Source organism: Strigops habroptila, chromosome 7 (genome assembly GCF_004027225.2).
Source record: "Strigops habroptila isolate Jane chromosome 7, bStrHab1.2.pri, whole genome shotgun sequence".
Lineage (NCBI taxonomy): Eukaryota > Metazoa > Chordata > Aves > Psittaciformes > Psittacidae > Strigops > Strigops habroptila.
The window spans coordinates 47889113-47911700 of NC_044283.2; the positions used below are offsets into that span (position 1 = coordinate 47889113).

A 22588-nucleotide genomic window follows, 5' to 3' on the forward strand; every position below is an offset into this window, starting at 1 on the left:
TAAGATAAAATTGTATAGAGTGCTTCTGATTTTATACCAATGTGTGAAGACAGAACAGGGAGTGACAGGGCTAATTATAGCTTCTCATGCTTACTCATCCACATACATTTGCATTTACAAGTGTGAAATTCAAGCTGTTGTATGTGCATCTCATTGCACCCAAAGATGTATGTGCACAGAAATATTAAATACGTGCTAGAGATACTTGGGAAATTTTGGAAGAAAAAAAAATCAGGAGAAAGAATGCATTGCAAAATCACTCACTGATTTTCTCTGTGGCAAATCAAAAAGCAAAAAGCATGGGCTGTTGGGGAGGATGAAGTTCACATGCTTCTTTCTGCTTTTTGTTTGAAGATAGAGTTTCGAAAAGCTGGCATCTTCTTCTCAATTGGGTGTTTTGTTGTAGTTGTTTTTTTAATGCGTCCCACAATTTATAATAAAGCGCAGTATTTTTATTTTATTATAGATTGGCAGTCAGTAAGAATTTGGAATGCCCAGTTTACTATGACTATGTGCTAGTACAGATACTGCTTGCATAAAAAGTTGATGAATAGCAGATTTAATTAAATCTAATTGAGCGATTGTATCCTACTATTGTGTCTTGAGTATAGCCCATTTTTACGAGTCGTTTAACAAGCATTTGCTCTCTCTCAGAAGGTTTTTAATCTTTTTTACACCTGTATAAATATGCTGTGTAAGGCCTTTGAACTGTACTCTACAGAGAGAGAGAAGCAGTGAGATGAGTGCACTTTCTACAAGCACATTCTCTATGCAGTGCAGGACCAGACCTTTGCAGAGCAATTGCTAGATTCTGATCATGCCTGAATTGTACTCAGCATGAATGTTGTCATCCTGAGGGTATCTGTCCCCTCCTTGAAGTAGTGGATTGGATCACATCTGTAAGCATATGTAGCCAGTATCGAGATTGAGAGAACTCTCAAAATGCAATTGAGAGTGATTTGTAATCCCCTTCCTGGGATCTATTTCTGACTTACTTTTCTCATATTCATTTAGTTTAAAGCTGTGTCTGTTACATTATGTTGTTTTTTCTTCAAATGCCTTTTCTCAGCTTCTCAGCTTTTTAAGATGAGTGAAAGCCTAATGTCATATTGTGACCTTCCAGCTTGCTGTGTAGTACTCCAAATCAATCGCAAAGATGTATATGTTCTATCAAATACATATTTAAAATGCAGTCTGAACATAGAGATGCAATGGTGAAACGGAACAGAATCAATAAAAAATCAGCTACATTCTTGCTGTTTAGCCGCATTGTGTTTCAATGCTGAGGTAAGAGAAAGCAAGGGTCCTAGTTTACAAAGGGGAGGCAGGAGCATGGTGGCTGTTAAAATATTCCCTCTGCAGAGCCCAGCTTGTGTTAAATATCCAGTTCATTGCCCTGTAACTCCAAACCTGTTCCTTTGCAGGATTCTTTCCCCTTCAAGAAGCATTTGCATCAAATGATGTCAGTTCTATTTGGTACGGTACACTGAGGTGTGGGGATTGATCAAGTGTAGCTAATCATACAAATTTGATAGCATGGTAATGGATGCACCAGGCTTCTCAAACATCACTATAGTATTTCTATTTCACTGAAATGTCTTGATACAATTGAAAGGCATGTGTTTGAAAGGAAGATCCTCCAATTCCCTGTAATACTTTGGTGGGGTTAAACCAATTCTCCATTTCCAACTTGACAAAAAATGTTTTTGTGACCAGCACTTTAGTCATGGGGCTACTAACCCTCCTTCACAGAAAGAAAGTGAATGTTAAAGGTGCTGTCACAGTAGGTACATCTTTTCATATACTCAGAGGTGGAGTATTGTTCATCTGCTGTTTAAACATTCATTTTAATTGATGCATATATTCAAAGGCATTCATGGGCCTTATTTCAATATACTGACAACTGGTGCCTTCCTGCATTCTGTGTTGAGAGGAAAATTGCTTCAAATGTGATAAACTTATGTCTTCCTAATGACAGCTATAAAAAGTAGTTTGTAAATAGGAATGAACATGCCAAATAAATAATCTTACCTTTTAATGCAAACCCACCATGGGCACCTCTGTGTGTGTGTGAAGAAAAGGCTAGGTCAGAGGGTGTAGGATCCAGCATGCTGATAATAAGTTGTAGTGCTTCCAGAACCAATACAGTGTTTAGTTCAGACATCTATCTGTACGCTACTGTTGGATTTGGGTGTATTTAGTTGTTTAAAGTCTCATGAACAGCAACCTGTAGTTGGCACCACCTGTCAGCTTTTCAGTGACCAGTATAAACTAAGCCGATGCTCCTAGTTTGCTTCTTTGCATGCAGGCAAGCTTGTGCTGTTTAACTTCTCTATTGGCAACTGCTCTTAGTACCTATTTAACAGAACCATCTTGTGTCAGAGGCTTCTTTTTCTAATGCATATTACATGATGATGGTTGAGAATCCTTCACATTGCACTAGTTGTCAACAAAATACCTTTGAATACTGGAGCATTTTTAAGAAAGAAAAGAATGCCTTAGAATTAGAATTTCTGTAACTTCCCCCGCCCCCCCCCCCCCCCCCCCAAGCAATTGCAGTAAAAACCCTAAAAGCATAGATCTAGAATAAAAACCCAAACAAAAAATAGTGGAAAAACATGGCTGAAAGAAGAAAGGCAAAGCATTGAAGACATGTTTGCAGGACTCAGAATTGGCCTTGTTTTGGTTCTGTTGTTCTGATTGATTGAAAATAATCTGCAAATAAGTATTCAAAACCATAAATGGAAACATGAATATACCGATTATTCTTAAAGATTCAGTAAAAGTGTATGGAAGTTTTATTAAAGCACTGCTGGCAGTGACATGCACAGTGACCTTCACAGTGAAGTTTCATTACAGCAGTACAGTGTTCAAAAACCACATAGGTGAGGCCCTCAGTGATACAGTTTAGTGGTGGTCTTGGCAGTCGTAGGGTAATGGTTGGACTTGATGATCTTAAAGGTCTTTTCCAACCTAGTTGATTCTATAGTTCTGTGAAAACAGGAGGAGAAAGATGTATTTTCAGGATATTTTCCTGTAGTTTTGGAACCTTTTTTGCCATACTTCCCACAGTAATGTGATAAAAGATTTCAGACATCTCTGCTTGAGACAGATCTTTCTTGTGCCATCTGCCTGCCATCCTCAGCATGGGCCAAGGGGAGCTGAAGCTTTGGCAAGAGTAGGCTTTTTTTTCCCTGTGACTTTCTCTGGCAAATGGCCTTCAGGAAAATAGCCTTCATTTGTGCTTTAGACCCAGAGCCAGCACATAATCCATCAAATGCATCTGTTATCAAAGTGCGGTGGAAAGTAGGGAAGAAGGGAAGAAAACAGCTGAAAAAAGTGGAGGGTTTTTTGTTTTAGTGTGTGTGGAGTGTTTTTCTGTTGTTGGTTTTTTAATATATATAAAACAAAATCAAAATGTTTCTTTTCTTTGTGGTGTCCCTTTTTCTCTAGAGAGCTTATTTCCCTAAAGCACAAAGGTAATTGTTTTGGAAAACTACCAGGTATCATGTAATAAACCAGTTTCTTTATCCATTATGACTATTGGAAATTTCTGTTTCAAGGTGTAAAAAGGAAAGCTATGGAAAACTTAAAATTAGAGGCGATAGAGGAATTAATTTCCCTAATAGCTTTCCAGAAATTTAATTTTTCAATGAAATTATATTCAAGCATTTAAAAATATACATTTCTTTCCTTCAAATCCTGGGAGCAGAACTGCTCAGGGCAGTTCTTTAATCCGTTCCTGTAGAGGAAGCACAAGAAGTGAGTCACAAAATCAGACTCTGAAGATGAAAATCTTTCCTGTGCTCATCCCTAAAGGATGGAACGCTTGTAAGAAGTATCACAAAGGCTCATATTTTGGTTCTTTACACTGTGTTTAAGGAGATAAATACTGTTCTCTGAGGTAGCATGACCAGATACTGGCCTAAATAGGGAATGACATGAAAATTTATGAAGTCTTCCCCTTCTCCTCCTCCTCTTGGAACTACTCACAGTACTATTGAGAGTGTAAGGTAAATGTAGGATAAGATTTGACAGCCACTCAAATTATGATGCTTGATAATCGCAAGGATCTGTGTGTTCTAGGTTTGGCTACTGCTGGCTGCCTAGTTATTATATCTGTAATGCGATTAGTGGTGACAGGGCAGCCTTCCTCTATGCAGAGAAGTTGTGTTTGCAAAACAGCACAGGTCAGCTTGCAAAAATCTCTGCTGCAGAATATATGTGAAGGAGAGAAAGGTCTTTGTGTAGCCTTGCGGTTACAGGAAAGAGATGGGGGGAGCAGTGTGAAAGCTTCCTGCAACAGTTTGGAAATGTGTAAAGGTTCAAATGTTATCCTTTACTCATCTCACTAGAGCACAAATTTTAGCCATTTGCTCTGAAAGGAAGGAAGGAATAATTTGTTTGAAATGCTGCGGAAATGGTAGAGTTCCCTTACATGTACACAGGTGTTTCCTGGACAGAATGTGATATATCCATATATTAGCATATAGGTTTGCGTATGTTTGGGCATTCTCTGGCGCCAAATAGGTCAATGAGCTTTTCTTTGGCTTACAGTTGGAGAAGTAATGAGCAGATTTTCAGCTATAGTGTACACTGATTATTTCTAACGCTAGTATTACTTAATTTGTTACAAAGCAGTTCTTTGACACAGTGTGTAAAGATGGACAGGAATGCTTTGTGTAAGGGTGGCAAATTAGCAGCAAAGAATATTGATCTTTAGTGGTTTTGACAAAGCTTTACTTAAGTCATTCCCTAGAGGTGAGGATGAACAAACCATTTGAGACATTTTAAAACTAAACTGGGCAAAATTATAACAAGACAGCGTACTGCCACTATGTTGTTGACTGTTGACCATTATTACATGTTGCAGCCATGATTAAAGTTACTTAAATTCCTCGGATGTCCGTGCTGCCACCAGGGCATGATCCTCTGCCATCATCTTTGTTGTGTGACTGTTCCTTACCATAGCTGCATCATAAGTAAGCCTGTGGAGAATCCACTTTGCTTTCTCTCGTTAGTTTTCAACTAGTTAAATTCTCCGATTTGATTTATTCTGTCCCCTAATACCACCAGGCCAGCAGGGAAGTTCGAGGGGGAAGTGAGACCCAGCTGGGTGGGGAGAGGAGGCCAGAGCCCATTTGCCGCAGTGGCAGGATGGGTTGAAGTGTTTAACAACTGTTTGCTGAGGCATTTGGCAGGCCTGAAAACAAACAAAAAGAAGAAAAAACCAAAACATTGTATTTTGTTTCTATTGTTCAGAAAGGAAATATTTAAGAAGGAAACAAATAAAGAAAAATGTATATAAATAAAAAAAGTATGTCAGTACTGAAAGCAAGGAACAGATTCATACTGCTAGATTTGGTCTGCAATCACTATTCCTTTTTGAATATTACTGAGGCACACACATTTATGACTGATAAGCTTGCTTAATGGAAAGCAGTGTGTCTGGATAGCAGTGTGACAGCCAGGAGTTTCCAGCTGATGCAGAATATGCTGGTGCACCAGCTAAGTAGTGTAAATTGCTTAGAATACAGGTTGTACCCCCACTCCAGATGCTATTCTGACTCCCTCTGCAGTTCCAGACTGGACTGCATTGGTCCAGTGCTGGTCTTTAAACCCACTCCTTCAGCTGGCCTCATGTGAAGGATTACAGCAGAGGAATGTGAGGCTCCATGGAATTTCCTTTTTTAAGACCTCGGGGCTTGTCTGACCCCTGCTTTTGTGTTTCAGGGCATTGCCAAGCACCTAACTCTTCTTCTGTGTGACTGCTGCATTGCTGCCAGGTAGAATTCCATTTTTCTCCTTTAAGGACTCTGTTTCGACAACCCAATGAGTTTGTATAAAACATATTTAACTCTTAGTAAACAAGCCCTTGAGCTAGCTCATGTATTTTTCCAGTTAATTTAGTACTTTACTAAGCACAGCTACACTGTCCATTTTTAAATCTGGTATGCATGCTGCATCTTTTTCTGTCCATACAGCACATTTGAAAAGGGTTTTGCTAATTACAGTTCAATAGTTCAGACCTATTGTATGTTGAGATCACCCTAATTGCATTCTTGGATATACATGGAGCTTGATGATGGTGCTTATGAATTTGTTTCATTGAAATTGCTACCTCTCATCCATGGAAATGTGTTTTCTCTGAAACACAGCTGCTTTATGATTTGCTATGATAAATGTCAATTGATGAATGCTCAGTCAGGGTCTCTTGTTTGAATCGTATTACAGATTTCAAATTAAAAGTTGTAAATAATTTTTTTTTTTTTTTGGGTATATGGCTGGTACAAAGCATGGAGAAAAACAGGTTTTGGAAAATATGTAAAAGATTCCACAGATTGACAGACAAAACTCTTAACATTGTGTTTTTAGCATGAGAGTGAGTCTTATGTTAATGATTAAAACAAACACCAGTGACTCCTTTACTAATGGATTGAAGTGATACACTTAATATGTACTTTATGTTCACTGATGTGTGAAAAATCTTTGTGTTTCCAGCTTTTGTGAATATATCTAGGAAGGAGGTGATTTGTGGTCCTGCTACATGCAGTTCTATTGCAAGTCAAAACTGCAGCTGCCATGTAATTTCAGCAAACAAAAAATCTCCAAGTAAAGATTAAAAGCAGTTTCCATCTGTGGAAATACAGTAAATCCTGAACTGTGAGAAGCCTAGGCCACAGTTCTAGTAACCAGGTCTTGAAATCATTATGCTTTAGCCAGAAATGGCAGCTTTCTGGAGTAGATTTTTATTTGTGTCCATGTATTAGCTGATATGTGTAACTTCATTTTGAATGGACAATATAGCTGATGAATGTGAGGTCCACACTGCCTCTCAGTCAGGTCTTTACAGCTTTATTTGCACTAGGAGCCTTGTAGTGGGAATACAAATGCACCATGTTCAATTTGAAAACTTACGATGTAGCAGTTCTCACCTGTCAGTCCAGTTCATGACTTCAGTAGCTGTCAGTGTAAGATCTGCTGGAATAATATAAAAGGTGTATTTCAACACCAGGTTCATTTAGAAAGGACAGGACAGTGAATTTGTACATACGTGTATTGAAACTCTCCTGGGGCCAGGCTCTTATCTTCATTTAACTTGCCTTAGTGCCATAATCCGTTAGAACCAACTTCATGGATACATGTACAATGAGTGATACTTTGCACTGAGAAGTGGAAAAGAGCAAGGATTGTCTTCCATTTCTTAAATATGTATACAGCACACACAGTTTTGCTGGTCTAAGTATCATTCTATGTACATATGGATCTAATTTAAGATTATTTTTTATTAGGTGAACACCTATTGCTCTGCATATTGGAACCTGTTGACTTCAAAAAGTATAATTGCATGTAAAAATGCCATGTGACCCTTTCCACTAAATTTTATTTGAGATTTTTTCTCCCTTTTAGAAAACATCTTTTCAGTAAAAAGGGTGTTTTATCCCAGCCTGTGTGCTGATGGTGCTGTTTTGAGTTTAATAGGAGTTTGTGTAGTATGTGTATTTAGAATGTGTGTATTTTTATGAATGCTGGCAGTTCTTACCTGTTGTGTAATGAGCACTGTGTATTTTAAAGATTGGATGAGAGAGTTGCTAGGTTTTAAGAATGAGGTGGAATATTTCTGTTACTATTTGGTGCAGCAATTCCTTATGCTTCTGTGCATCATATACACCTGTCTGTTCTGACTCTTCATTTATTGTAGAATTTGTTTCTTCTGAAAATACTTGTCAGATAAACTAAGTCTAATGTGCTGTTACACAGGTGGGGCTTTCAACAAATAATCAGTCTTTGGCTTCTAGATGTCTTATTCGTTGAGAGCTGTAGGAGTTGTACTAAGGTACTAAAACAAAAAGTCTGAAGTCTAATTGATGTTTAGTTTGGAGGCTGAACTATAAAGAAAATACATAAAAAAAAACCCAAAAAACCAAAAAACAAAACAAACAAAACAAAAAAACAAACCCCCCCAAAAAAACAACACACCACACAAAAAAAAAAACCCCAAAACCACCCCCACAAACCAAAAAAGACAATTGGCTTGGCCAACAAGGATTATTGCTTCAGTATACAGCAGACTGAAATAAACTAGTTTAGTTTAAAAATGGTTTTGTTAAGAAACAAGATCAATTTATTTTATTCAGTTTTTTTGATATTTTTCAAGAAAAAGAAAAGATTTAAGATTCCCTGGAGTTTGCAGGAAAAGGTAGGACTGTTGATACTTATCTTTGCCCTTAGGCATCCTGACTGGCATTTGTGAGGTAGGTGATTCTGGGATCACTCACTTCAGAGTGAGATACGGAGCTATGGTGTGAGGTTATGCTGTTTTAATAACCTTTTAATACCATTTTAATAATGCCTTCTGTGCCCCTAAAATTGATCAGATTGCTGTGGATTTCAGAAAGTGGATCAGGCCTTGTTTCTGTGGTCTAACCTATACAGATGTAAAAGTGCAGTGTTCAGTTAAATTTGTGCAAGCTCCCTGTAAGTGCTGCGATTTGTGCACAGGCAGCTGAAAGGGGGTGGATTGGAGATAGATGAACTTCCAAAAATATAGTGAGGCAAACAAAAGTCTGCCTCTGCATTTCTCTGTTAGCATAAAGGTTTTCCTCTCTCAAATCCTCTAGTCTTTGTCTCTTCAAATATTCCTAACTCTCCTTTCTGTAAGCTCAGTTTTGTCTACAAAACTAATTTTTTCCCTTATCATATTTTGATTTCTTTTTTTCCTCAGTCCTCTTCCTCAGGGCTCTTGTAGGATTCTTAGCTGTAACCTCTCTTGCTACTTCTGCTGTTTATGCTTCCTGTCTTGCGATTGCTGACTGTGCTTCTGGTGCTTACTCTTCAATTTCTACAAACCTATCTGGCACCACCCAGGAGAACCTTTGAATGGCTAGAGCTGAAACCCGGTTGAACTGTGGACATAAAGAGATCATAGTTGGTGGTACTTGTTCAAGAAACACAGTTTTTAATTGCAATAAAAAAAAAACAGGCACCAAACCCAAACCACCCTAAATAATTGTATACACTAATTTGCATGGACCAGACATGCTGCAGCATAATTTTCTATGTCCTGCTGCTTCATTTTTTATATTTTGCTTTAAAAAGTGCTTAAATTTAAGACTCTGCAGCTAAGGCCATGCAATGATTATTTTATGTAAAAAATGAAGATACAGTAATTTATTTTTGCCTGTTTAAATCCACAGTGTATTGACTTCCTGTCCCAGAATGCATTTCCTTTATCAATAACTATTCTGGGAAGAAAGACCTCTTATTTTATTTGCTTATGGAAGAGGCCAAACATTATATATCGACCCATTCCTTCATTCAAACTACAGTTGTAATTCGGTAGTGAGGTTTGTAATGGACTAAATGAGCTGTCTGAACTTTCAACTTCCCAAAAAGGATTCAGAAAGCTTTTCCCTAGTTTTTAGAAGAAAGAAAATACTAAAATATTGAGACCTGCATCTACTTTGCTGCACAAGAAGTAAATTTAACTTAGGAGATCCACACACAGACATGTACATACAGTTGCTGAATTTTTACTCTTATTTTTAACAATGAATTTGATTCTAAAAATTTCTAAGTTTGTGAAATCTTCCCCCAAATTCCAAAATGGAAAATTGCTTTTAGCTCTATCACTGTTTCAATGCTTGACCATCAGTGAGAACCTAGTAACCTTTGTCTCAATTTATCCTTCTGTAATGTCATTATCTGTAAGGTGGGTGTGTGGTTTAGGTAACACTTACAAACCACTTGGGTTATGTGGATCAGAAGATTCTGAGAAGTCTGTGAATAGATGATGATTTTTTTTGGGGTGGAGGTAAGGTTTTGGTATTCCTCAGGCCTTGTGCAGGTTTTCTAAGTGTGGTGGGTTGTTGTGTGTTTGTTTTTTTGTTTTTTTTTTTGTTTTTTTTTTTTTTGTAATAGTCTTATTGGAGGTTCTTTATGCTTGCAAAGTTCAAGACTGGTAACTGCAATATGTGTCTGTTCACTAACTGCACTGAGATTCTGTTGATGGCACAACTGCAGCACTGGTCTTCAGGTCTCTTGACGCAAGTCCTTCTGTTTAAAAGCCCTCAGGGAAGAAGTATACCTAGGAATACTGCCTAGAAGAGTTAATTTGTTCAGGATTTTGAAAGTAGGGCAATTTTTCCTTAGTATGCTACTTCCAAGACTTGTTCTGTTGTTGGTTTACCTTTCATATATGGGAGAGTCTGCTTTTGAGAGGCAAAAAAGTTCTTGAGAATTAAAAAAGATAATTTTTTGTAACATGGAATTTCGATCAGGAATACATAGGGAGGTGGCAAAAGGTAGTACCAGCAGTGGTAACTTTGAAAATCTTGGAGTAAACAAGAGTCTTGCTCACATTTTTTTAATGTTTGATTAAACAGATAGGAAGGATTTCCTGGTAGAGTTATCTGGGTAGTAAAAAAATATAAACCTCCAACATCAGGTGTAATCAGGATTTTGAAACTCTGATATTAGCCGTCTTCTTGATTATATGGTGGAGGTAAATTTATGAAGCTGACACTGGATGTCCGTAGGTGGTCTGACTTGCCATAGGCACAGCATCTATGTATATGTGAAGCATGTAGACATATTATATTAGAAAGGACAGGTCAATTACAGTGTTTTCCCTAGGTTTCAGTGAGGGCATTTCATGTGTAGATCATTATGCCAATTATCCTCCTTCCAGAGACAGGGAAGGTGAAGCCCAGGGACATTGTTACCTGCCTAAAGTCATGAGAGTCCGCTGGCAGGAACTGACTCCGTGTCTCATAAATCTCTTGTCCATGTTATGTCCACAATAAGACATTTGTATCGAACTGTTTTCTTAAGAAACTCTGAAAGTGCTGCTCTATTGTTATAGGCACTACATTTCAGAAAGCTTTCAAATGTTTTTAAGTATTATAATTGTCTATATTCAGAGAAAAGAGGAAAAATCCAGAGACATTTTTTTCTGGCACTGAGAAAGGTATTCACACCCAGATGCAAAATCCTATCCCAAGACAAATTTTACAGCTCAATTATTAACCCCTGGAAAAGAATTCATAATGGAAGTGTTGACAGTTCCTTAATTACAGTGATTCTAATAGAACCTGTAATAATAAGGTAGCACTAAAGTTGGTTGAGCTGCTGTCTCAGCAGGCTCACAAAAATCCCTTTCTGCGTGGAAATGTGGTATAATGCCGTTCAAGGGTGACTTGCATTGCTGTTCTCAGTGAGCGTGTTGGCTGATGTATGAAATGGCGTTTTCTTATCATTATGGCCTGCTGCTGGAAGTATGTCTTAACACGTTTTCAGTTATTTGTGCTTCTTGAGAAGAAAAACGATTTTATTCTTAGAATAGATAAACCCCAGTGTTATTCTAGGCAATTGAGGAAGAATTAGCAGTGTTAGAAATGGAAATTATTCTTTTTTGTTAAAAAGATCTTTAAGACAAGCTTTACTTTGAAGTAAAGTTATATGTTTATGAAGTAAAGTTAAAGTATTTCAGTTATGTATAGGTTATAGTGGCAGAGTCTTCACAGCAATACTTGCCCACATGGTACGGATGTATCAGTGACCCAATTTTTCAAGCTCCGTCCGTTTTCCATTCTGCTGTGTTGTAAGCTGAAGATTTTTTTTTTTTTTTTTTTGTACTTTAGACTATAGAAAATAATTAATGAAGTTAAAGTTGGTGAGAGCAGGGACCAGGAACTGGCATTGCATGTCTGGTGCTGAAAGTTCATCTGGGGAACAAATCCTTTCTTGGATAAGTTGCCATCCAAAAGCGAGCCCTGGGTTGTACTGATTACTGTAGGTAGACCATAGTTGTTTTCAGTCTCTAGGAAGAGCTGATATTTGAACTTTTTTCTGGGTTGTGAACACATTGCCAGTACAAATATCTGATAATGCCAAGCCAGACATCTTAGTAAGGATATTCAAGAATTAGATTTGCTAGCACATAAAAATGTATACATGAACAACTAGCTCTTTCATGTGATTATTAGCTGTTATATTTGTTTCTAAAAATATTTCATTTTGGGTTAGTGATGAAACCTCTCTTGTCATTGTCCATTTAAGAATGGATCTAGTGGCGTTTTAACTGTCAGTCTCATCTGCAACAAGACTTTTGGAGTAGGAAAAGAAGATTGCTACTAAAACCAAACATTATCTGTGTTTCTCTATGATTTTTTTTTTTTTAAAACATACTTTCAATATGGGATGAAAATACACCTTTTTAGAATCATTTTTTATAGTAAAGGGGCATTTGAGCTAAGTCATGATAGTGTTTGTGCGTCTTCAAGGAGCTAATCTTAAAAATAACAGCTTTTCTGATGGCTGTTCAGGCAATGATATTGATCACTTTAGTGCTTCTGAGACATACACTGCGCTTCAAAAGCATTCATCCATGACATTATGAGAATACTTGGGGTAAATAGTCATGTTTAAAATTAACTGCAGTTTTATTTTTCAAGTGATGTAGCATCAGGAAAAATAAACAAGTCTTCACTAATATTAAAAAAATGAGTTTTATTTGATATTTATCCATTATAGGGTTTTGACTGGCATTACTCCAGTTCTAAAAAGTGGGCAAAATTGTATTTTTTTTTCCTGAAAGTAAGCAGTTAAATACTAACTGAAACACAGTTCAATTTCTTTTGCTTTCGTAGAGATGGAATGAACAAGATGCTTTTTGAAGGTGGATTCATAAACATGGCTGTAATGTCTAATAATGCAAAGTCTCTTTTATCTTATAAATTAAGACAAATTCCAGTGTCTAGTTTTGATGCTATTGGATGTCGTCTTCTGCTATGTTAATTTGGGGGTGAAAAAATGCATAGAAGATGGTTAATAAAGATTTAAGGCCTGAAGCCATAGGGTTGCATTCTTATAGACAGTTGCTTCTTTAGATCAAGTCTTTGAGAAACCCCCTGAAAAACCACCTTCAGTAGGTATCAATAAGCTACCTTTGACTTGCAACCACTTTTATGCTATTATAAAAGCCAGTGGGAAAACCATGTTTACCCTGGGCTCTAGCCTTGGAGCACTGTGTGCAGTTTGTTGTTGCTAACCTAAATAACAGTATTGATTTTTAGGTGCTAGGGAGTTTGTGTGCCTGCACAGTTCAATTTGATAGTAGTCAGTCATTTCTAGTGCTTTGATACTGATATCATCAAAATTACAGTTCAGATAGAGACATCAGAGTAAAAGCTATGCTGTGCCCTACAACCACTTAAAGACAACTGCTATAGTTTTCTCTGTTTGCCATGTATTGATGGTTGTGGTAGCGTGATGGGTACTATTTAAAGCTTACCCTATAAAACCAGCACCAAAGAAAGATATTGCAGAAATCCACTTCTTTTGTCACTTTATCAGCAGACAAGCTGTTGTGGTAATGCAGTGGGACAAAATGTCTTGTTCTTTCGTGCTGAATTACAGCAATAAAAATGCAAGAATAGTTCTCTCTCAATTTCTTTCAGTACTTCTAATTAAAATACCTCTGTTATTTTAAAATATTTATTTTGAGATGTTGACGATGATCTGTGAGCTGGTAAGGTTCTTAATTTATGAAACCAGTTTGGCTGTTACATCATCTTCTTGAACTTAATGGATTCAAATTCCAGATTATTTTCCCACGCATTCTGTTCTGAGTTGCTCATTTTCTGTTACTGAGTTATTTTACTTCAGCCAGAGAAGGTGGCTGAAATAGAACTAGAAGAAAAATAGCAAAAATTATTAATGTCCAGGTGATAAGGATATGTTTAAAATATTTAGTACAAAAAATTAGAGGGTTTTTTGGCTATTGTCGTTTTTAGAATCTGTGTGAGGCAGAGTGAGGGAGTTACCTCTAATGAGTGCAGCTGCCTACATGTGTTTTAGATTCCATCTGTGGAACAACTGAATTTCTGCATGGCTCACCAGACCAAACTGCAGCCAAAAACCTCATACTTTCTGAGGCTTTTGACTCAGTTCCTGGCAGTCATAGCCACTGTTAGACTAGCAAGTGCTGGTTTTGAGTCAAAAGATATTGGTGTATTTTATTGTCTTCCAGGTAACAGAAAGATAGAACTATTGAATAATTAACATCTGCGCTTCAAGTAGAGTTCAGTGTGCCTGGGCTTGCAAAGCATGGGCAGAAAACAAAGCTGCTCCTGGTTTTGAAGTGGAAGTGATGATAACAACACATTAACCTTAAATGATGTGGGGAGATGGGCAAGCAAGGTAAAATTGGGTATAATTCACCCTTCCTTGTATAAAACAGTATGAGTCGTGCACTCTGTTATTGTATGTCCTGTTGTGCCTCAGGCAGTTCTGATTGTGAATTGTGGACTGTGTTTACAGGTGAAGTTTCATAGGATCCTTATTGCTGAATCCTGTCAAGTTGATGTCATTTCAGTTGATGTTTAGTATTATCTTCTTTTGGCACGGCTGTACAGCTATCCTCTCTTGGGAGCATTGTTGCTGTTCACACCTTTTGCCATCACTGCATCCCTTCTATTAAGCTCAGATGTTTGTCAGCAAAATGAATACTTCTTACTTCCTCATAGTGCGGTTGCTTATATTTTCAGTAGGGCTTGATTTGATCTTTTAGTGATGAAATTAAGACTTATAACTTAATGCGTTACACTTTCCAATTGGCTTTTCCCATACAGTTTAAAGCCAGGTTATCTGAATAGGAGTTTGTGGGTGGAATTTTATTTCTCTCAATTATTTCTACCTCCCTCAAATAAAGAGACAAAATAGTTCATGTAGCCCAAAATAGGGCATCAGGGAATTAATGCCAGCCTCTCTTCTAGTTTTTGCCTTCCTATTAGGTATTGTGTTCCTGTACAGCCCATTCCTAAAGGGGGGAATGACTGAAGTCCTGACCAACCTTAGAAAGCCTTCCTTTCTCTCATTCAACATTGTCTTTTACTTACGTCTGTCAACAGCAACTCTTGAAACTATTCAGCAGTCTTAGTTGTGTAAAAATATAGATTTTTATGGTGTCTTATTCAAGTCTTCCACTTGATCTGTCTTATTTCAGCAGTCCTGTTCACAACATTGAGATTTGGTATTTTCATAATCTCCACAGAAGCAGTATGGGCTGCTAATGTTATGTTATACTGGTATTGCCTGGATACAGTCCATATTGCCCTGAAATTTCAGTGTCTCAAGGGATTACTTTTGTTTTGGTACAGTGTCTTCTGCATTTATTACCTTTCCAGAAGCTCATTGTGCTGCTTTGTTTTAGCCTCAGCTTCAGAAACTGCAGGGGGAAACCTGGGTTTGTGCTATTCAGTCAGTTCTGTCATTTCTGCTTCTGTCTGTCACAGCTTGAGGATTATAGCTGTCACTTTGCCTATTCCCTTTTGAAGCTTTTGGAGGTCTTTTAGATGTTGCAGGCTGAAGCTGGTGAGTTGTTTTGGAGCAGGGCGTGGTGCAAAAGAGTTCTGCTGGGGCAATGGTCAGGTGTTGGGGCCAGACCAGGACAGCTATGCAGGTGTGTGCCTTGCAATGCTGTCCCCAGCTTGAAAACTTCACACAACATAAACTAACCTGAAGAGAAGAAGGTCAGAGCAGGAGTTGCGGGGACAGGGAGGAATAAAAACACAGATTCACCTCTTCTTTCAAACAACAGTTTATTCTGCCACAGCACCTTTAGATTGCAGATGACATGTATGAATTGGCTGATCAGAAGTAGGATTAGCACTCCATGATTTACGATTGCCATGCAACTTCAGTTGGTCTGGATTAAAGCAACAGAGTTACATGTACTGCAAGTATAGGTACATGTAACAGCTATAAAATCAGCTACTCCTGTAGCTGGTGTTAAGCTTCTGGATTTATACCAGTATATTTGGTGTGGAAATTCCCAGAAATGCTTTATTTTTGTGGGCCGAAAGTTTTGTATTGGGCTGTAATACTCTATCTGTAAAACTTTATATTAAATAACTTAATATATTTTCAGTACAACCTGAATTGCCTATCCAGCCATATCTCCTGCATATCTTCAGGAATACTTTGATAGTTTGGCTCAACTTCTATTTTTAGTAACTTTGTAACCTCACTTTCCTTGTATTTTCCATTTGAAATTCCTCTGTATTTTGATCCTTGTATTCTGATAGCCATCTTCCTGAGCAAAGTTTAAAGTCTGAATAGTTGGCTGCTTTCTCCATTTCATGGGTGTGTCTGCCTTTTGTTTGTACCTTTCTTCAGATCCTCTGTATAAAAGGAGATTCTTAAAGCTGCAGTCACAGTGTATAAAGATGAGACCATAACAGGTAATGTAAGCTATCGGCCTGAACATTGCAAATATTTCCTTGCATACAGTTTCCTCAAATCAGATAGGAGCGGATGCGTGAAAGTGCCCTGTGCATTGCATGCCTATGAAGTATTTGTATAAGAATAAAAGTAACTTTAAAGAGGCATGCCAGCATTCGAGCACTAGAGCTTTGACCTGCTAATGACTTCCTCATACAATAAATTGTGGAACGCTAAATGCTGAGTAAGAGGAAAACGTCTATTTTGTAATTCACTGCAAGACTATAAGGAAAATGGAACCCTTAGTGACAGGAGCAGTAAGATGCTGAATATTGTTTTCATCTCGTGAAAGCAGATGAAACACAGTAGGGCTAATCCCTAGCATCCACTATGTCCATGTGCTCTTGTGTCAAATTAGATGATTCATCTGCTTAAATAAACACAGGAGTGTCTTGCATGCTGAAGAATGGGTGGTGGTAGAGGACAGAAGTAGTAACAAGTTCAAGTAAACATGAAATAATTGACATTCATATATTTCAAATTGGTTAGCACACGATTAAGCAGTTTTTTGGTGGGCATATTTTGGTTTTAGAGTTTTTTTACAGACTTTCAGGACAGATTGTAAGTTCAATGCTGTTATCCAGAGAGTAAAAAATTTTTATCAAAACAAAGATAACTGAAAATATTTACTTTCTCTGGAGGTTAGACTGTTATTGCCAGCTAACCCAGAGAGTGTGAGATGTCCTTTATGATGTAAAGACCATCCCTTATAGCACCATAATTTCTTGCATGTCTTTGCATGACACATCTTGTCATGCAAAATTAGTTAGCAAAAATATGCCACAGTGAATATTACCTCTGTCTTATTTGGTCTGTTGAATGACTTTGGGTCCTAGCTACATATTCAGAATGGAAAAAATACAAATATAGAGTGAACAGCTTAAAATATGGGCCAAGGAAATGTGCCAAAATACTGATACTTGGTGGTACAGCAACTTGTATGTGGTTAGTGCATGATGATGAACAGTGCAAGCGCTTCTCAAGTTATGCCTTATTATCCAAATAAAGTGCTATATTCCCTTAGTCAGCAGTTCCCGTTACAATTGTGCCATATGTTCTCAGCAAACAGCAGATGCATGGTCTAACGATTAGCAACAGAACTTTCCCACTTGAGGGTTTGGGATAGTACTAAAATAATCCATAATTAGCATTCCATTCGTAAGGCAGTTTTAGTTGTAGGTGCTACTTGTCCTCACTGTTTGCTGTGCCTATTTGTGTTTCAGAAGGGTTTGCCACTTAAAGATTTTGGAGCTCATCCTGACCCATTGCTTGCTCTGAACTACTGAAGGAGTTGATAAAGGATTCAAATAACTGAACTTGAGAGAGAACCAAAAGTCTTGATATATAATGAACTTGTACAATAACAACTTGTACTTAAGCAATAACTCAAACGGGGAAACAAGTGGCAGAAAGGTGTTGATATGGTAAAATTATTGCTTAAAAAAAAGTAGAAATGTTTCATACATATTTTTCTGCAAAGCTACTGTGTTGTATTGACAAAATCTGTATAGAAGTCTTGAGAAATATGTTGCTAGCCATTATGAATAGTGTTCCTCTTCTGTTGACATTACAGAGGGAATATTCACTGTGGCATATTTTTGCTAACTAATTTTGCATGACAAGATGTGTACATCACAGCAAGAAATTATGGTGCTATAAGGGATGGTCTTTACATCATCTAGTTCCTCCAAAGGACTTCTTGCTTGTATACATATATAACCAACATCGATTGATTGACATGTTCGTACATAGCTTATTGGGAGTGTGCTGGCTTCATTAAATATACCCAAAATCTGTAAAGGATGGTATTTCAGACCGCCTTCTGACCAGTTCATTTCTAGTCAATGACCAGAGAGGTCTCAAGCCCTAACACTACTTCAGCTGGATTTGCCTCCTATGTCTCTGCATCCTCTTATTCACTGGGTTCTGTGGCAGATACACCTGCTCTGACAAAAGCCCATGAAAGCTTCCCCCCACAGATAAGAGCCTGGGAAAACTTCCTGCATGTGCAGCTCTTGTCCAACCCATGTGGTGGCAGTCAGGAGGGACAGGGTCGAGGTAGCTGAGGTCCTGAGCCAGTGAGGGGCTACATGAGCATATTTGGCCAGGGTATAAACAGGGCCCCACTGGAGAGCCCTTTTGAGTCAGTCCTCGTCAGGGCAGTGGGTCTGCAGTTGAGGACTCTTCCCTTGGGTCAGGATGCCAGCCAAGGTAACTGCTGGAGGTTGAAAGCCCTCCTTTTAATAGGTGAGTGATTTCACACTTCGGATCGTTTGCCATAAACTAAAAGAATCAGCAATGTAGTGACAAATCTGTGTGACATCCCAAATCTGTAGTCTATGTTAGTGGAGCTTTAATTGAGTTTGAGCAATACATTTCAGTTAGCCTCAACTTATTGCTTCTGAGACAGGTTCCTGTGCCCCTGTGTTTGAGTCAGGTAGTCTTCCATTCTATACAGTGGAAAGTCACAGCTGTTACAGTGATGGGCTCCCAAATGCCTGCTTTGATTTGTAGTAAAACTTAAATTGGCTAAAAGTTGATCAAAGACATGATTACAATACGTGTAACCTTGGCTGAGGAGGAGAATGTGTGTTCTTTGTGAGTGAAGAGGGATAGAGTAATAGGAACAAAGGAGGTGTTTTGTCAGTGGAACTAGTAAAATGTAAAATTTTATGTTGGTCTGTGCAGTCATTCTTGCACCATACTCTAAGAGATGAATCTAGGACAGAAACTGAGACCTGACCTTAGGGATCTGAGAGAATATTTATTTAATATTGTAGCAGGGTGAAGAAAATCTAATATAACATGAAAGGAGAGGGTGTGGCATTTGAATTTGTCTAACTCAAGATGTGAGAGCAGCCTCACTTGGTCCTGTGGGACTAGTTATAGGAATGTTATTCATGGGAAGTGTAGGAAGCATCTGATTTTGTGACTGTGCTTTAAATGCTGCTGATGCAGTCCTTGTTTTCTGCTTCTTTGGAGAACCCTGAAGAATTCACATGAATGTGATTTCTCTTTGGTTGGGAGGTACTTTGAAACATCCCTGTGCAGAGTAACTTGCCTCTATCTTTGAACGTTCATTTGCTATTACATTTAGCTTGGACCTGGTTTCACATAAAATGCTAATTGTTGGAGATGTCGTAGTGCACAGGGACAGCATTGCTCGCTCTGCATGTCCTACAATGCCCTGTCCCTGCCCCCCAGCCTTGATGGAGCTGTGGCTGTATAGTCAGAGAAATGTGTCTCCTCCTCTTCCAAGTCTTACCGCATTTCCTCCTTCTCTTGTCTCTGGAGAATGTCCTCCTGCAGGTAGCAGTTGTGCAAGTGCCTCAGGTACTTCTTCATCAAGTTGGGATTTTCCTTCAGCCGACAGATCAACTCATAGTTCTTGCAGGAGCAGTCTTCCTGGCAGCATGTCCCTGGAGGAGCTGAGGGTGTCTTGCCCATCTCCTGAAAATGACAGGGCAGGGAGATTGATGAAAGAGGCAGGAGCCTCATCGGGCTGAGACATCTCTGGCTGGGCTTGGCGTCTTCTGGAGAAACTCGGGTTTGGCTGGGCTTTCCTGGGCAGCAGGATGTGCGAAAAAGACCTCAGGCGGCTCTGTCTTGTTCCTCTCATGGGTCAGCCTGCCTTCATTTCCTCCTCTGTGGCTGAGACCCACCTCTGCCTCCTGTGGTTGGTCAAAGGGCGGGGGAAGAGGCAGAGGACATTTGGTGCTTGCCCAGGCTTTCTTCTCCACGCGGGCTGTTAGTCCTTGTCCTACGCATTGGCCCACGGCTTTGGTGGGTCCTGGCTCCTAGCCACGTGGTAGCATCCCACCTACCTGACCCCCACCACTCACCTCTCTCTGGTGTCTCTTGGCTTTTCTGCAAAGGCAGCATATAAGCAAAACCCCGCTGAGCAGCAGGCACAGGCGTGACCAGCTCAAAAAGGTCACCTCCAGGGCCCCCAGGGTCCCAGTCAGTTGGGTGGAGGAGAGCTGAAGCGGCTCCTCGGGGCAGGGCCGATAAGAACACTGGCTCCCTGTGCCAATGCCCTGGTCCTGGCGAGGCACATCCCCCATGATGGTGGCCCAGGCAGGACGGCTGGAAAGGCTGAGGCTGCCAGGGAGGAGATTGGCCATGCAGAGAGCAAGGACCAGGGAGTGCCCCAGGCTGAGCATCGCGCTGCTCCCTGATGAACTGCAATCTCTGCACCAACAATCTCACACCATCACCCTGATGGGAGCTCAGCCAGTCAGGAGCGGTGCTGGGGTGATGGCGTCAGCTGTTGCCCCTCTCCATGCTGTCAACAAATGCACTGTGATATCATAAGGCCTTTATCTAGAACCCAGTAGGCAGGGAAGGTCAAGGCAAAGATGGAGGGTACAAGCATTAGGGTGTCTCGGCTCACTGCTTTGACTCCCCATTGAGGGAGTGGGCCTGAGCTCCAGGGGCTTTGGGCTGTGCTCCCCAGTGCTTAGCAAGGAGGAGCTGTGCCAGGGCAGGGGCATTGGCTGGGTACTTGCATGTCGGTGGCTGCCTGTTAGATAATTTGGTCTTTTTTTTCTGAAGGTGAATAATCATAGAATCATAGAATTGTTTGGGTTAGAAGGGACCTTTAAGATCGTCTGCTTCTGACCCGCCTGCCATAGGCAGGGACACCTCCTACTAGACCAGGTTTCTCAAAGCCCCATCCAACCTGGCCTTGAACATTTCCAGGGATGGGGCATCCACAACTTCTCTGGGCACCCGGTGCCAGTGTCTCATCACCTTTACAATAAAGGTTTGTTTTTTTTTTTTTTCTCTAATATTTAATCTAAATCTCCCCTCTGTCAGTTTGTCCTGTCACTACGTGCCCTTGTAAAACGTTCCTGTCCAGACCTCTTGTAGGCCCCCTTTAGGTACTGGAAGGCTGCTCTAAGGTCTCCGCAGAGATAAGACCTTAAGGTCTTATCCAGGCTGAACAAGCCCAACTCTCTCAGCCTGTCTTCATAGAAGTGTTCCAGCCCTCTGATCATCTTCATGGCCCTCTTCTGGACTCACTTGAGCAGATCCACGTCCCTCTTGTGTTGGACGCCCCAGAGCTGAATGCAGTATTCCAGGTGGGGTCTTAGGAGAGCAGAGTAGAGGGAGACAATCCTCTCCCTTGGCCTGCCTGAAATCACTCACGAAAGAATCATGATTCTTTTGATGCAGTCCATCATATAGTTGGCTTTCTGGGCTGCAAGTACACATTGCTGGATCATGTTGACCTTCTCGTCAACCGATGCCCTCAAGTTGTTCTCCTCAGGGTTTCTCTCAATCCAGTCTCTACCCAGCCTATACTTGTTCTTGGGATTGCCCTGACCCAGGTGCAGGACATTATACTTGACCTTGTTGAACTTCATGAGGTTGGCACTGGCCTCTCCATCCTGTCAAGGTCCCTTTGGATGGCAACCCTCTCCTCTAGCATGTCAGCTGTACCACGCAGCTTGGTGGTGTTGGCAAACTTGCTGAGGGCACATTCAGCAATCCCACTGTCCATGTCACCGACAAAGATGTTAAATGGCACCAGTCCCAATACCAGCCCCTGAGGGACACCACTCATCCCTGGCCTCTACTTGGACATCAAGCTGTTTACCACAACTCTGAGTGTGGCCATCCAGCCAATTCCTAATCCACCAAGTGGTCCATCTGTCAAATCCATGCCTCTCTAATTTAGAGACAAGGATGTCATGTGGGACAGTGTCAAATGCCTTGCACAAGTCCAGGTAGTCATAGAGGCATCTGTCACTCTTCTGTCATCCACCAACACCCTGGCTCCATCATAGAAGGCCACCAAATAATCTAAGAACAATCAAATAAAGTTATAGAACAAAGAATAATCAAACAACACGTTCCATTTCTGGAAAATGAACTCATGAAAATAGAAGGAGAGCTGAAAATATGCAAAGAGATTCGCTGTTGAGCAAGTATGTTCATTTTGGGTATTAATAAGAGTTTTTATTTACAGAAACTGGTAATTACATTGGCTTAAGTGTCTCCATTTTGGCTTTTAACTTACTAGTTTGTGCTGGTTTGAAAACTTCATTATGTAACAAACAAAAAGATCAAGGAGTACATGAAAACTAGAATATATGGAGATTAGTAGATCTTTTTGTATTCAGATGTAATTGTGTGGTGCTTTGGGAATACATTCACTTGTTGTGCTATGGTGTAGGAGGACCTGTTTCAGCAGCCATGTTAAGCAGTTCTAACCAGAAGATGTTTTCCTTCCTACTGTGCAGAGTCTGAATTGTGTCACTGGCTTATTTTCATTTTTACGTTGCTCATTAAGGGACTT

At 39.7% G+C, this 22588-nt stretch overlaps 1 protein-coding gene across 5 annotated transcripts in view; it reads left to right on the forward strand.

Moving 5' to 3' along the window:
• Positions 1 to 22588, forward strand: part of CCSER1 (coiled-coil serine rich protein 1) — a 684293-nt gene that overhangs the window by 26611 nt on the left and 635094 nt on the right. The window contains exon 1 of one of the 5 annotated variants that reach the window (XM_030492380.1): positions 5766 to 5786. The exons of the other annotated variants lie outside the window; for them this stretch is intronic. The gene's annotated coding sequence lies outside the window, so the exon portion shown is untranslated. Of the gene's footprint in view, positions 1 to 5765; positions 5787 to 22588 lie in introns of those variants that run through there. 5 annotated transcript variants of the gene reach the window in all.